Source organism: Aedes albopictus, chromosome 3 (genome assembly GCF_035046485.1).
Source record: "Aedes albopictus strain Foshan chromosome 3, AalbF5, whole genome shotgun sequence".
In the NCBI taxonomy this organism is placed as follows: Eukaryota; Metazoa; Arthropoda; class Insecta; order Diptera; family Culicidae; genus Aedes; species Aedes albopictus.
The window spans coordinates 193,155,247-193,170,899 of NC_085138.1; positions in this window are offsets into that span (position 1 = coordinate 193,155,247).

Genomic DNA, 15,653 nt, shown 5'->3' on the forward strand with positions numbered 1-15,653 from the left:
CCGGACCGGAGAACGATGAGAAATAAAATATCAAATTGATAAACTGTCTTGTAAGCCTCCCATTTACAAATGAAGCGTATGGGGTGGAGGTGGAGTTCATAGACTCCTACGGGACCATCAGGAAAAAAAAAAAAAAAAACAATAGTGGGCGTCTGAATACAGTGCACTGTGTAGCTAATAGCAACAGCGAACTATGTTGTCACTCGGTCACCATCGCTGAGAACCGCCTGTCTGTCGAGTTCGAGATTTTCACTGAGTCAGGCAGTGAAATATTTGCAGAGCTAACGAAATTATCTTCTCGTGGTTGGATTCAGACAGATTTGGTCTCTTATTAGAGGATTCCGCTTTCCATACGTCTCTTAACACATAGGGCTTATTATACTGAGTAGAACCCCGACAAGTTCACGGCCGGAGATGTTTCTTGCTAGTCCGGTTGGTGCCCAACTAAGCCACGGTATCGTTGGAATAAAATCCATGTCCGAGGCTTGGTCTGTTTATGACTCGGTGTAATGGGAATAGTCCGTATTTCGGTCATCCATCGTAAAGCAATGTTCACTTAGAATCCGGAATCACGTCACATTTTCTAGTGGCGCTCTCAATGAACATAATCATCATTCTTTTGCAGCACTCTGATCATACTCTAATCCTCTTTAAATGGTGAAAATTTCATCGATTTTCTTGCAACGAGTGAAAAGTTATTTCAGATTGAAGACAAGAGGAGGAAACAAATCTTGCACAAACACGTTGAAAATTTAGCGTGGTCAGGTACGACAGTCGCGAAAAATGTTAATATCGTTAAAACCATTATGTGTTATGTGCACAGATGTTGTTAACCATGGCATAAGGAAGTGTCATCGGAAGAAAAAAGCTTGGGTTCATTGATAAACCTGCTTTGAATTTGAAGATTTGGCAAGAAGTTCGAACTTTGGGCATGTTTTTTTCGCAACAAGATGATGAGAACCAATTCATACAAGGATGACAGCCTCAAGAATCGCGTGCTGCTTTTCAAAAACGCACACAAGGGATATGTAGAGGTTTTACCTATTTTGATTACAGTCACTATATACACAGTCTGGCGGACTGTCACTTTCGACCGGAGCCAATCGAACATGACGTCATAGTGTCCACACCGATAAATGCTACACCGTGACGTCATGCTCGATTGGCTCCGGTCGAAAGTGACAGTCCGCCAGACTGTGTATATAGTGACTGTAATTTTGATGAGCTGCCATGACAGCCGGAGACGTTCAGTGGTATCGTCACAGATGGGTAGTGTTTATCAACGAAAAAAAAAAAACACTCAAATTTCGCGTTTTCTCTATTCGCTGAATTGCCCCTCATTTCGCAATAAAAAAAAAAAGTTTGGCAATTTTTCTTCGGAATCCTAGTCAGACTAGCCAAGGCACTCAGGACACTGCATAGATGACCTGATTGTTGAACAAACGTGCGGAAGGGGTTGTTGCTAAAATTTACCACCGTTGTGCAGATTTTTAGAGAGGTCAACACTGAAAAAGTGAGAAAATGTGTGAAAAATAAAAATAAATCATTTCAATGATATTTTTCCATGAAAGTACAATAAATAACCTTTGTTTTGAGGGCTTCACCTTTTATGTTTGTTATTCCATCCCTAAGATATACGTGATTTAGTCATTCCGGATTCTAAATGAACATAGCTTTATATGCAACATCCAACTCAAAACCTTTCACATCCATTGCAAAGTTCGCTGAACTGGTTCGAAAATAACGAATCAATGCGATGACCGGTGAGTAATACATAGAATTGCTGCATTTAAGTAAATATTCAGAAGGAACATGATGGTATCGACCCAGAAATTGGAAGGCATACGGCAGATTAATTATATGGTCCTAGGCTAGGTCTTAGGTCTGAACAATAGAAATATACTAGAACTCCAATGGCGCTGTAGCCACTTTTCTCATTTATTTTTTTTTTTAAACTTTAGGGCAATAACTTACTATTTTTAAAAGGCCATCTTGTAGAGGACCTTTTGTTTTGCAAACAAACTTAACTTGACACTTCTAGTACCGCTGCTGACGCTGTAAGGGCGTGGCATACTAGATGTTAGTCACATGAATAGTCGCGACATTGGACTTCTGTGGCTAGTTATTCTACTGTCTGAACTGTCAGTTTTGAACACCGTTGTGTGAGCCATCTAGTTACCTAAGTTGTGTTCAAAAGTGTGAACACGCACGTAAGAGCAATCAGGGAACACTTGATGCACGCTCACCGCACATGAGTGTTCAAAATGCATCTCTGACTCAAGCTCGATAAAGTACACTAGTTTACAGCATTTTTGAACTCGGTAAGCTGATGATCATTTTTGGTGTAGAATCATGCCCTGAATTCGAAAACGTGAAGGAAAAAAATTACAGTAGAGCGGAAAATTTTTCGACTTCCCATACAACGTTGATGATTTGAAATCGATTTTTGTTCTATTTTTAAGCAAAGTCGCTCACTTCAAACATCTCATTCTTCGTAATCAATGCTCCGATTGAGCTGAAATTTTTACTGTAACTCGCCTACATATGATATGTCAAATAAACGTCGAGAAAGAATTTTTAAGTTGTTTTTTTCTTATTAAAAAAAATACATTTCTTCAAAAAAATTTGGGAATTTTGCTAAAATTTAAGAAGATCGTCCCCAAAACTCGCCAATATCTTGAAATTCATCAATCTGACGCAAAACCTGTATTCAGATGATCGAATGGTATTGTATTCAGCTTTTAATTTATGGAAAAAGATTTAAAATTGGTTGAACAAATCGCAATATATTTTAATTTTAGTAAATTACATATTTTGAAAAGTTACAAAACTCGATATTGAGGTAAAACTCAAAAACTGTTCTACTTTAATTTTTTTGAAGGTCGGTTTCGAAATCAGCACTAAATTGTGCTTCAAAAATTTTGGTCGTTGACAGAAGTTCACGACTTTCGTTTTATTTTGTAAACTTGTGGTATGTAAGAACGCCGTCAACGAATGTTGGACGGAAATAGTACTTGTCGAGGGTGTCGAGCTGTGGGCTTTCATCGCAGAAGCGACGCTTAAGGTCAAAATTTGGACGAGATCACGGACATGGAAAAGCTGTTACGGCACTGCGATAACAGAGCGAGCAGCAGGTGTCTACAGCAGCCGTTCGGCTACAGAAAGGCCCAGCACTCAGCAGAGACGATGGTGGCCTTGGTTCAGCTTGGTGGACGCCAACAAGTCCGTTAAGACAGGAGCGCTCAATGTTGCTTGGTCGGTATGTTCGCTGAACATACATGAACCACCGAAGGTTTGCTTCAGGTTTCTTGAACCGGGACACAAGTCGAGCGACTGTAAAGGCCTTGAGACGAGCAAGATTTGTAGGGCATATGGAGGTGAAGGCTATAAAGCAGAAACCTGCAGAAACCGTTCCAAGTGCTTGATATGTTCTAAAAAATCCACTTCCAGGAATCCACAATCCAGAAATCCAATTTCCAGAAATGTTCTGGGAAATGGTAGGGCCAATGTGCCCGGCTTCCAGAAGAGCCACAGCTAACAAGTCACAGTGCAGGTAACGCAGCTGAACCTAAACCACTCGCAGTACTGCATCTGCTGTATCAGGTAGTCGCTGAGTGGGGGGCGGATTTTGCCATAATTGCGGACCCATACTTAGTTCCCGCCGGAACAGATGCCAGACTGTATGACTTTCATGCTGATAGGGCGAAGGCTGGTGGTAATAGCGGATGACTATAATACCAGAACCATGGAATAGGGAGCCGTTTCACGAACAAGTGTGGTCAGATACTGTTACAGACACTGGTCATGCTCTATGTTGGATCGGAACGGAGCGGCGTCGATCATGAACAACTGGTGGTGTTCGTGGCTACGAAAGTCGTGCTCCACACAGAGATAATAGTAAGCAAAAAGGCCTGCTACGAAGGTCTCTGTCAGTGTGCCAATATAAACTCGTGGATGTTGATTACAGGGTCCTGACGGCCAATAGCTCTTAATAGCCCTACAAATCAGACTCTTTTCACGTTGTGATCCGAGTATTTGACATTCCTTCGTAGGACTCCTGGGAATGGGGCTGATCATGAGGGGAGGGTCACCGATGAGGAACTTGCTGGGTTTGGAAAATAATTTAGCGTTTGAAAGGCCGCAGGTTTGGACGGAGTTCCGAACCTGGCTTTGAAAGTAGCACTTACAGAGGCTCCAGAACTGTTCAGATCTGATACCTTCTGGTATGCAGAAATGCCTCGAAAAAGCAGTATTCGTAGATGTTAAGGAACGACAGAGTCTGGTTCTATTGCCAAAGGAGGGGAAACCTGTCAGCATGTAGATCATCCTTAACCTTGCCCTCAACCTCAACCTCAACCTCCTCAACCTTGTCCTCAACAAACTATTGAAACACGCCGAGGGTGTAGATGGTCGCTCGAGTATACGATTCAGCTTCTGAAAGAGGAGGTCGACTGTAGAGGCTTATTGTCAGTTACAAAGAGTTTCAAAGGCATTAGAACGTTTCCGGGGACTTCTGAGGGTCTTCGATACGCTATATGGCAGGGGTTCCCAACCTTTTTGAGGTGGCGACCCCCTTTCAGAATTTTCAAAACATCTGCGGCCCAATGAAATTTTTTAGAAAATTTAATATGAACGAAACCGAGTTTTTTGGGTACAGTGACTCGTTACGTCAAATTTACTCTAGAAGGGGATTTTCGACAATCAATGATATGCTTTTTTCATTTGACACTCACATTTCGTAAACAATGATGTCATGTACATTCAATTTGGGTCGTAGCTGAAATTTTTTTCTTCTGAAGGCGTTTTATACTGGAAATTTGTTCCTCAAATTGTGGCTTTTGAGGGTGGCGATATACAAAATTAAAAATGTATTATTTGCACAAAACAGAATAAAAAAATAACAATTTTTGTGGTAACTTCGCGGCCTCCCTGCACTGGCTTCACGGCCCCCCCTGGGGGCCGCGGACCACCGGTTGGGAACCCGTGCTATATGGGATTTAAGAAAGTTCCAGTTGTTTTTTTTAAGTATTCATCAAATTTCAGAGGATTTTCAGCGGATTTCAGAAGCGCTACTGGGGCGTTAATGGGGGGGGGGGGGGGGGTTTTGGAGAGCCTCAGAAACGTTTCATTGGGTCCGAAAAGGTCCCGGGGGGTTTGCAGCAACATTTCAGATAGATTTGGAGGATTTTCATATGGTTTCAGAGGCATTCAGGGTATTTCAAGGGTGTTTTCGTGAGTTTCTGATGATCTCAAGGGCCGTTACAAGGAGTTCGAGGAGGTTTCGGGGTTTTCGGAGACATTCCGAGAAGTTGAGGACGATTTTTAGCGGGTTTTGGCGGCGTCACAGGGACGTTATTGAGAGTTTTTGAGGGTCTCACGTGCTTTACAGGGAGTCTCAATCTGAGGAAGCTTCAATGGTATTCGCATACATTAGGTTTCAGAACTGTTACAGGCAATTCAGGAACGTTACAGGGGATGCGATGGGGCTTAGGGGGTTTTTGGCAGCATTTCAAATAGATTTAGATGATTGTCAGTGGGTTTCAGAGGCGTTGTAGGAGTTTTCAGAGCCGTTTTAGTAGGTTTCCTATAACCTCAGGGGGATAACAAGGGGTTTGAAAGACTTTCAGGGAGTTCTTGAAGGCAATTCTGAAAAAAAAACAGAGGATTTTCAATGGGTTTCAGAGACCTTACATAAACGTTTTTGGGTCCATGTGTGTTATAGGTTGTCCGAGAGAGCTTTCAATGAGTTATCGACAGCATTTCAGATTGAAAACCCTTCATTTCAGCGAGTTTCAGAGGAGATATAGGGGCTTCAGGAGCATTTCCAGGTTTTTTGGGGTCTCAAATGCGTTACAGAAGGTCTGGGGGGCTCTTCCGATGCGTTTTAGAGGCTTTCATAAGCGTTCCAGGTAGTTTTATAAGGCAATCAAGACGTTCCAGATTTTCCAGATTGATAACGCTTGTTGATCCGATGACCTGTACTCTAGCAGGTTCTTCAAGATTCTGACAGCATTCACCTCATGAGGCTGTTCACTGTTGTACAAGCATGAGTTTCATTCAAACACACAGAAAGAATACATGTAGATCCGTTAACTTATGCTCAAGAAAAGTTTTACGGAACCTTCAATAATACCAACCCTCCACGGGTCGGCAACGTCCAAGGCATGTGAAGGGTCCATGTTAGCAAGTTCTTTTGTGTACTAGCCGATAGGACGTTAGACTCCAGAAGGTCGTGCTGTACGCGGTATCAGTTCTTGATACTTGCGGAGCAGTTGTAGGCAGGATTAGTATCGACCCTGCCTGCTTTTCACCGACACAGGGAAGTTATAAGACCACTAGAACCTAGGCCCTCTCCGAGGCAAAGCCATCTAGGTAGCCCCGGATGTAGGGCTTAGCTTGGCGGCAATGAAAATGGTTTGGTGTAGTCTTGTTTACACATGGGTAGCTCACTCGCGAGTCGACTCAAAGAACCGACTCGCGAAACCGAGTGAGTGAACCACGATTCTTTTCAAAAGGCGCTATTCATAAACTACGTAGACTTATTTTGGGCCATCTCAGACCCCCCCCTCCCTCCCCCTCCGGAGACTTTTGTTCATACAAAATTTTCGAAACTTGTATGGAGCGTAGACTTTGGCTAGACCCCCCCGTCCCCCCCTAAGAGTGTACGTAGTTTATGGACAGACCCAAAGAGTTACGATTCGCTGAAGTTCATAACGAGTATGTACAACAAGTGTCGAAAAAATTGGATGACTGCGTACTTTAGTGATGTTTAGACACAGAACATCGCAATCTTTGCCAATCGATCATTTTTCATTCGTTTATTGTATGGCCGACTCGAGCTAGTGATTCGACTCTTTATTGGAAGGAACGAAATTCTGTGTATCCTGTATTTATTGCGTCAACGGCTGAGTCGACGTCCATACGTTACGAGCTGATTTCCTTGAAAACTGGACATACAAAAAAGGAGTCGGATCACATCGAAAAATGGCATTTTTTCATGTTACGGAAAAGAGTTGCTGAATCGGTCAAAAGAATCGACTCTTTTTTGAGAGTGAATCGGTAGCGATTCACTCTCAAAATTTAATCATTTGCTCATATCTAGTCCTGTTGCCTTCGTTAGATGCTGGAGGCGGTCCCCATTCTCACATTTCCTGAGCCTCCCTCTAGAAAGTCTGTAGAGCAGAATATCCTGCTGAATTACTTAGGAAAGAAGAAAAAAGATCTAGCACATCCCAGGACAGAAACAATCTGATACTCATTAAGAAGACAGTTTCCCTATATAAATCAATTATAGTTTACCTTTTTTTGACCAACCAAATTCCGCATCGTAAGTACTGCTACGTGGATTCCTCGTCCCCTCTCAGTTCCATCGAAATGAGTGATGCGTTCCTAAGTTTATTTCCGTCTCCTCTTACCCTTGATACTTGACAAACAGACAAACCATTTAGGTATGGAATGATCGAAATGAAGCGAAAACAGAAACCCGAATCGCCGATTACCGGGAACCGAAAACGCATTTCCAGACATGCACGGCTAAGAATGATCCACATTGTATGTGTGTGGCAGTGTGTGTTCAGATTCAGAGTGCCATCCACGCCACGAGGGGGAGGAATAGACGTTCCGACAGGCAGTTGAGACGGTATTTCGGTAGCAATTGTGGTGCCATCGCATCGCGTCATTGTCGTCTGCCGCTATTTAGAGCATAGCTCCTCGAAAGGAGGGGAGCCCCGTGTGTTGGCATAGCGGTATCGGCTTTCCTTGCTTCAATCCGAGCGGCGGCGTGGATCAACCGCAATCCAGACATCTGGTTGGGCTGAGCGCGGATACGGGTGACATTGCGAGATGCTTGAAGAAATCCTCAACAAGATTCGAATCATTTGGCAAACGAGTTATTATGTAGCGGGGAAAATAAGCTGGTGCTCGGTACAATAAAGAGGCTGAGCCATATACATACATGAACTGATATGCACATGCAAATTGTTTTGGACCAGCATTTAGTTAACGAATTGATAAGAAAACTTTTCTGCGGTTGTGTGCAAAGGTGCTACTTGAAAGCTTTTACGTGATCATAAGAGGTCCAGTACGATGGGTCATCAAACAATGTTGATTGAAAATTTATTCGTAGGAACGGATGCCAATAACCATTCTATAGAATGCATATCTGGTTTACGTCTCGAATGTTTATTTTTATGGATGAAAAAGTAAACAACTATGCAGCTAATTTCATGCATTTCCTTTTTACCTGCTCTCCAAAAAGTTGTTTAACTTTTCCCTCATCTGTCGGCCATATGTGAAAATCAGTTCATTCCTACTGATGTACCTGTCTGTTTTGGCTTTTACCTACTAGTCGATGTAATCTAAAGTGACCAGACGTCCCCGAACTCTGCGGGACAGTCCCGAATTTCAGCAGTAGCTGGTACATAACTGCAGCATACCAAATTATTAAAACACCAACAAAAACTACCTCTGCTTGAGTACTTAAGGTGTTAAGCAAAAACCGCCATTTGTATGAAAATATTGTCTGTTATTATTGAGCTATTGCAATACCAATCACTAGTATTCGTAGAACAAAGACCGCTTGTTTTTTACTTATCCGAATTCTAACCCAATTTAACCTTACCTTACCAGTCGGACTAAGTCCTGTGTGTCCTCTGCCGTACGTAAGAGTCGTCTCCATTCTACCCGTTCCATGGTTGTGTGTCTCCAGTTCCGCACTTCGCAAAGGGTTCGCAAATCGTCCTCCACTTGATCGACCCACCTAGCTCGCTGCGCACCACGTCTTCCTGTACCGGTTGGATGACTCTCGAGAACCATTTTAATCGGGTTGCTATCCGACATCCTGACGACGTGACCCGCAGCCCACCGTAGTCTCCCTGGTTCTCTCAGCAGCTGATGCAATTCGTGGTTCATTCGCCCGTCCCGTCTCCAAGTCCCGTCTTCCCTCTGCACTCCGCCGTAGATGGTATGCAACACATTGCGTTCGAAAACTCCAAGGGCGCGTTGGTCCTCTGCATGTTTCGTGCCTATAGAGGACTACCGTTCTAATCAGCGTTTTGTAGATTGTTAACTTCGTGTTACGGCGAACTTTATTCGATCGTAGAGTTCTGCGGAGTCCAAAGTAAGCTCGATTTCCAACCAAAATATGGCTCTGAATTTCTCTGTTGGTGTCGTTGTCGGCGGTCCCCAGTGAGCCCAAGAACACGAATTCTTCAATCGCCTCGATTTCATCACTGGGGGTCAGAGTGACGGGCGCGGTTATTCTTTCCTGAAGCCCTTTACCATCATTTATTTGGCTTCGACACATTAATGACTAATCCGAGTCGCCTGACTTGTTACCAGTCTTGTAAACATTCGACACTTTTCACTACCTTCATTTCGTTGCCGCAGTCGTGTGTCAGCTTGCTTTGTTACATTCGTGTGCTACCGTTACCTCTTACACACAACACGAGCGGTAGAACGATGATCAATAAACATAAGAAGGAGTCAAATCAATGCCGTATGACACGATGACATTTGTCTAATTCTAGCTTTTCGCATAGATTTTCAACCAATTTCGATTATGAATATTAATATTAGTTTATTATTGCATGTTGCATTGAATACGACACACATATGGCCAACACAGGTCTCATTATCGAAGAAGACAGGAATAACAAAAACCGAACTTTCTCCCGAAGACGCAATCGTGGTGAAGTGCATTCGTTTGACATTGTTGTTTCGTACGGTAGTTTGATTGCTTGTGTTGCGAATGTCGGAGTCAAAGGAGGCCGAATATCGACGAAAAGGTTCGAATGACTGTGATCTCTAACAAGACTGCTTGTTACCGGATAATCTGTTGCCCTTGAAATTCTAAAAGGATATTATAATTTGGTACTCACCGGCGGCTCTACCTATGCTGTAGGTCGTACCTGAAATAAAGCCCTTCCTTCTCTAACTGACTGATAACTGTTCGATTACCTTTTTAAGCAATTATCATTTTATTATCGTCCCCCTTTTTCCCCCCTCACATCAAGTAATTCTTCGTGCACATGCTGTCCGTTTGGGCCACCCGCGTCACTGGAGCGTTTCACTACGAGGCCTCGCTACCTTCGATCTCGCTGCACCGAACCCATTCTTCAGACACTTCCAAACACTCGTCGAGGTCTCCGTACGGCAATCCGCGAGGGGACTCGCGGCGGTCCAGTAAACCGTCACAGTTCACCAACATACATTAGACAGCGCGATATTGGTTCGCGTTATATCACCATTGGTCATTGCACGTGCCTACCAGTGTAGGTTGTCATAATCCTCCCGTGTACACTGTTCCGCCGTGCCCACCCCGAGACAGTTTGGAACCCCGCACTACGTCAGTAATTCACCCCCTACAATGGCCGGTCGTTCCGCCGGGCCCACCCCGAGACACTTTGGAACAACGCTTCGATTGTTCCCGAAATTTCTGTGCTATTCGAACACTGGGGCAACCTGGCTACCGACTACAACTCGGACTAGGTACTGTGGGGATTGTCACTCGTGAAAACTTTGGCCAGCTCGTGATTACGTCGATCGAACAACGGCCCGTCGTTCCGCCGGGCCCACCCCGAGACACTTTGGAACAACGCTCGATTGTTCCCGAAACTTTTGGCCGTCACACTGACCGTCTTCTTGGGCACCTGGCTACCGACTACACTTCTGATTCCTGGTGGTTACCGGTCGAACCGGCTGTTTCTCGACGGTCTTTGTGCGGGAATAGTATTTTATCAACGGGGTTGCTACTAAGCACGAAGGGAATCACTTGTTCTTAGCACTGGGTTTTATATTCTTTATAGAATTCTATTTTCCGGCGCGCGAGTATTGGACGTAATGCTCGCTTGAAAGTACACACGGGACTGTCTGGGTTCGGCTGCCGTGTTTGGTGCAGACTCCAGAGATATCTTTTCTCTGTGATCCTCTCCATCTGATGATCTCTGCTCGGGAACCTTAAGCTAGGGAGTGTGTGCAGTGGAGTATTGGTTTTTGCTGCTACCACAAGCGTGGCTCTGGGTGAGTGTGTGTCACCCTTTCGGGGACCACTCGTTCTACCGCAATGCATTGGGTCTTTGCCTCTTTTCGTTTTTTTTAGTTTTGTTGTATTAAACCAATACTCTACTGTACACAATCCTCTGTATTAGTTCCCTTGGTCACGTCAAACACTTGAAAGTGGACCGTGCAACCATTTAGTGATATGATACCAGTATCAGACTTCATTCTTTAAAGTTGCGTTTCAAAGTTGCGTGCAATAATATCAATACCATCAGCGAAACAAAGCAGCTGAACGGACTTCGTGAAAATCCGTGTTGATCTCTGTTCTCCTTATTATACCCTTTCAAGCAATGTGAAATAGCAAGCACGAAAGACCTTCACCTTGCCGTAACCATCTGCGAGATTCGAAGACAGTGTCCCTGATACTCGAACTACGCAACTCGTCGCCTCGAACATCGTCGCCTGGATCAATCGTATCAGTTAATCATGGAATCCGTATTCGTGCATAATCTGCCATAGCTGTTCTCGATCGATTGTATTATACGCCGATTTGAAATCGATGAACAAGTGATGTGTGGGCACGTTGTATTCGCGGTATTTCTGCATCACCTGGCGGATGGCGAACATCCGGTCCGTTGTAGCGCGTTCACCCATGAATCCAGCCTGATATTGTCCCACGAACTCTCTTACAATCGGTGATAGGCGGCGTCATAACATTTGAGAGAGTATCTTGTAGGCAACGCTCAGTAGTGTGATCGCGTGGCAGTTCCCGCAATCCAACTTGTCGCCCTTTTTGTGGATGGGACACACGATACCTTACCTTACATCCATTCCTCCGGTAATACTTCCTCCTCCCAAATCTTGGTAATGACGCAGTGTAGTGCTCTCACCAGTGCTTCTCCACCGTATATTAGAGGCTCGCTTGGTAATTGATCTGTCCCAGCGGCTTTGTTGTTTTCAACCGGCCAACCTCCTTCTCAATCTCTTGAAGGTTAGGGCCTGGAAATCATTCGTCCTGCACACGTTTTCTTAGATCTGTACTAATAAATGATACTACTATATATGATACGTATTACGTGTATGTCAATTTAGATTCAGAACCTAAGATGACTCTTAGTCATCTCGCTGAACTAAAGCGCCGGCTAAGACACAGTCTTAAGTATGTTCGGATCGTTTCCAACCGAAGAGGATGACAGAACATACCTACGCTCAGGGTTGCCATTATGCCAGATTTATCTGGCGCTGCCAGATTTTCAGGTGACAAAAAGACAAAAAGAGAAACCATCGATTTTGCCAGATTTTTTATTTTAAGCCAGATTATTTATCAACGCAACTCCTCCTTGGTTTTTTAAAAAAAAATATCTTATCGATCTAGCAATTTTTAAACAACACAAAATTCGGTGTCTTTTATCTTAATATGTTTGCCGAAAACTCTTTAATTTTCTTGCACATTCAAATAATCATCGATAATTCGGTTCTCGTTTTTCAGCTGAATAAGATTTAGAGAATATTTGTAATTATGATATCTAAGTTCAAAATTGCATTTGCGTTTTTGATACATTTGAAGAAATATGAGTTACACAGCTTGTATACTGTTTAGTTGGTTTGGTGGAAATTGTAGCTATACTATAATTCTTGTTTGACTTCGTATTATTGTCTAAAATGACTGAGTCGACGAAGAGGGGAAACGGCAATGTATTTTTGCTTTGAATATTTAATGCAGAAATAGTCCAGTTAACTCTGTTCTTTCTCAATAACTGTAAACATTTTGCACCTTGAACACAATATTAAAATTTAAGATAATTTTGGACTACTGATAATGATTTATATCATACTACATATGAAATTGTTTTGAAGGCATTCCAATCTAATAAAACAAATATTATTTAACACTGATTTATTATTCAAATCATAATTTCGGTACTAATTTGATCAAACTTAAGGATTTTCTTAGCAACGTGTAGTGCCAGATTTTGCCAGATTTTTAATTACGGACTTGCCAGATAAGTTCAAAAATGTAGTGGCAACCCTGCCTACGCTGCAAATACTTCCAGCTGCTGTCAACATCTCTAGGATAACGTAAAAGTGAGGTCGTCTGCGAAACACTTTTTCTCACATTATATAATTAAATTCAACTCGTTTATGAATAGGATAACCCTGGGTGACTTCCTTGAGGTACTCCGTATTACGCAATTTCATGGTACATTTTGTCAAAGGCCTCCGATAGATCCGTATAATTTGCATCAACCTGGAATCCCTTTGTCCATGTGACGGGTCATGAATGAAGTGTACTGGGAAAATTTATACGATGTAGACGGTTTCAGAAATTATAAATACACTTTGTACATAGACTAAAATGCACTGCTCTGATGATTTCTACCAACTTTTTTTCAGAATACAACATACAATTATGATCGACATTTTTGTAATTCCTTTCAATTGTCATGATATTTTGAAGAACAATTGAGTTCTCTGACAATTAACTTAATTCTCCAAAATTACATTTGCACAAAGGTGTTTTAACACCTATGTGTCTGAGCCTCATTTTGCACCCAATCTCAAAACTTCAAAAATCTGATTCTCAGCCGTTTCTCAACGAAAGTAATGAAATTTTGACAGTTGATCACAAAATCCTTCAAGTTTATGTAACCGGGTTCATGGTTCCGGATTTATGGCCGGGGGTACTGGGGTAACCTCCTTATCAGATAGAGGTGCAACTTATAATTTGCCTTCGAAAACTGGCTTGCGGCTTATCAAACTTCATGATTTTGCAAAACAAAAGCATTGGACCGTGTTTCTAAAGATTTCAGATGCAATGGCCACTTCTTCGGGTGTTCCAAACTCAGGTGCCCCCAGGGAATTGGCCACTTTCTGACCGGTTCTGAAACCTAGCTTGCAACATATCAAACTTCATGATTTTACAAAACAAGAGTATTGGACCATGTTTCCATAAATTTCGGGTATACTGACTACTTCTCCAGATGTTTCGGAAATCTGGTGCCCCCAGGGAATTGGTCACTTTCTGACCGGTTTTGAAACCTAGCTTGCGACATATCAAACTTTATTATTTTGCAAAACAAGAGTATTGGATCATATTTTCATAAATTTCGGGTATACTGGCCATTTCTCCGGATGTTCCGGAAACCTGGTTCCCCCAAGGCAGTGGCCACTTTCTGACCGGTTCTGAATCCAAGCTTGCGACATATCAAACTTCATGATTTTGCAAAACAAGAGTATTGGACCATGTTTCTGGAGATTTCGGATATACTGGCCACTTCTCCGGAAACCTGGTGCCCCCACCCAAGTAACAATTATACTTTTGTGGCAATCCTGAAGTAATTCCTAAGATAGAATAATAAAACTTAGCAATAAAACTCTTTGTTCTGCAAATCTGAGATAAAATAGGTATAAAACATCCATAAGACTAATCTGGCCCACTCTTCAGGAGATCAGGAGATCTTCAAAGCTGCTTTTGAAGACTGCTTTGAAACTAGTTGTATTTATGTACATGCGCTGATGATTGATTATAAGAACTTTATGAAACTATAACAAGAATATCTTGAGGCATGTTGATCATTTAGCTGTCTTTCTCAAAAGTTTTATTTTTGTCTGTATTAACGAGATTTTTAATCCTAGACTAGTTCATCTCGGGACCCACACTTTACTTCCCTTCCGAAGGAAGAACCCACAGTTTGTGAGTATGTCGGGAGTGGGATTCGATTCCAGGTCCTCGGCGTGATAGTTTTGTGTTCTAACCACCACACCAGGTCCGCTCCACTTTCTCAAAAGTGTCAACAGTGCATAATAAATGAAATCTTTTACCTAAGCATTATGCAGATGCAAACAAGTTTTGTTTCATGGATGAAATAATAATTGAACTGCGAATTAATTTTCATCAAATTGAAATGGCTAAAACATTTAAATTGCCTGACAGATCATTGATGACAGAGAATCGAAATTTTCCGTGCCATACCCACTTTTTCGTTGATATGCCACCCAAAACATACGAAAATTACAAAGCGCCTAAAAAATAATATCAATCATTAATATACAAAGACATAAATTTCCTTTAAAAACAAAAGGCTACGCCACTTTTTCAATTCTTTCTAAGCATGGCTGCCGTTCCAAGCGAACAAAACTCATGCAGCCGCCATCAATTTTAATTACCTTTAATCCAAACCTCCTCAAAACAATGATGGAACCAAGTCACCTTGCATGAACGCTACAGCCTTTATTGAAGATTGTTTTTACTAGTTATGATCTTAAGGCAGATTTGTTCGTCTTAAATAAAACTTATTCGTTTTATACAAGAGTAACAGCCTTCGACAATTGTTTGTTTACGTTTTCGATGCTAGAAAGTTGTCTCTGTACATTTCGCGGTGTTTCGCGTCAAGATGTGCCAATTCTATTTGTTTACCTGTATTTTTGCTATTAATAATGAAGTGCAACTTACTACAAAATACACTATTTGGCATGAGCTTGAGCAGAGTCACAGTAAGTACCCATTTCATTTTCGATTCGCATAGCTATGGCCTGTGTGAGAAACTGGTTGAAGGCAGGACGACAGCAGCCAACTACTCGCATTTTTGATTGGCCGTAAAATCATTATTTCGTTGGCAAGATTACTTTTTAGCACAAGAATGGCTAAATTATCA